This window comes from Callospermophilus lateralis, chromosome 4 (genome assembly GCF_048772815.1).
Source record: "Callospermophilus lateralis isolate mCalLat2 chromosome 4, mCalLat2.hap1, whole genome shotgun sequence".
NCBI lineage: Eukaryota > Metazoa > Chordata > Mammalia > Rodentia > Sciuridae > Callospermophilus > Callospermophilus lateralis.
Window position 1 is genome coordinate 9,715,383 of NC_135308.1, and position 1,570 is coordinate 9,716,952.

The window sequence follows — 1,570 nt, forward strand, 5'->3', positions numbered from 1 at the left end:
GAGTTGCTATGGGATCATATATCTGACATGGGGTTGAAATCTAGAATACATAAAGATCTCTTACTCAACAACAGATACCATCTTGGCCCTTGTGGGACCTCATACCCTGGAGCCTTAGGGTGGTGGGAATTGCCATTGGTGGCTTTGAAGGTGCCTTGGTGGACACCATTGCTGAGGGCACTGCTGGAGATGGGGGTCGTGCCCAAGAGATGGATGAGACCATTGCCCAGTTTATCAGGAGGACCATCTTGAAAATCCCCATGTAGGAAAGGATGAGAACCTTAAAAGCCTGGGATTTTTTTTTTTTTTTTTAATCTGTTAACCAACTGCAGACCATAAGTTCCATCAGAGAAAGGAATGTCTCGTTCAGGACTTGGTTCTGCTGTGTGAGAAGGATCTGAGTCTCAAGGATGCAGCCCTTGCAGATGTCATTTATACTCAAGTTCATTGGCACCAAAAAGTTTGGGATGTACTCAAACTCAGATGAGTACAGAACCCGATGAAGACATTGATCTTTTTGATGTGGAACAATTCAAACATTCATTCAAGAAAATTCTTCAGAGAGCACTGAAAAATGTGACGGTCAGCTTCAGAGATGCTGAGGAGAATGCGGTCTGAATCCGAATTGCCTGGGGAACAAGGTGTACAAAGCCAAACCAATACCAACTCACAAACGTGCTGCGTTACCCTCAGACTCTCGACGCCTTTCCCTCCTCCCTGCTAAAGAACATTTTGCCCTCTGGGTCAGGCACTGGCAGTTGCTAGCAAACACCATCAGATGGTGAAAGTGGACCTGAGAAGTCGACACCTGGACTCTCTCAGGCTATTGTTTTTAACAGTATAATGAGACCTTTGAAAATCACAGCTCTACAACACCTCTACAGGAAAGATGACTGGGACTAGATGTAAATATGGATTCAAGGATCATTCAGGAAAACACAATAGAAAAAGACAGAGTCCAAAGAATAACTCAAGAAACTTTTGAAGACTGTCCTCAACCACAACTAGAATTTGCATAATTTAAGCTTGAAACGGAGTTCAAAAGTGACTTGAATGGGGGCATCTTGGCTTAGAGGAAAGAACCTGTCTGGTGCCTAATAAATTTCTCTAGGCCACATTTTTGGAAGCATTGAAATCCTTAGCACCAGCTGGTATTGCAGATGTACCACTTTCTCCACTGCTTACCTGCATCCCCAACAAGGGAATGGATTATTTTAAAATCAGAGACAAATAAGATGTATATGGTTTTGTAAGCCCAGAGGCTCCTTGGCGATGATGCACATGCATTCCAGTTAATGGCTAACTGGACAGCTTCTGGTTATAAGCTTATACTTCAGAAATTAATCCTTGGTATTGAAAATTTAGAAGTGTTCATATGATTGTTGGGACTGATTCTTCCTTGGGCCCCCTCTCTCATTTTCCAGATAAATATAGCAGTTGTGGGCATTTGAGAGGTGACAGTATATATATATGGGCTCTGGATTGACCTTGAGTGCAGAATGCTCTGAAGCCAAGCAGATGGCATCATCCTGTTGGCATCATATCTAGTGTCCTTTTCCCCCACTCTTAC

The 1,570-nt window shown here is 43.1% G+C and overlaps 1 pseudogene; it reads left to right on the top strand.

Annotated features, from left to right (window-relative positions):
* Nucleotides 1–209: 209 nt before the first annotated feature.
* Nucleotides 210–1,234, top strand: LOC143396418 (centromere protein N-like; annotated as a pseudogene).
* The last annotated feature ends 336 nt before the right edge of the window (nt 1,235–1,570 follow it).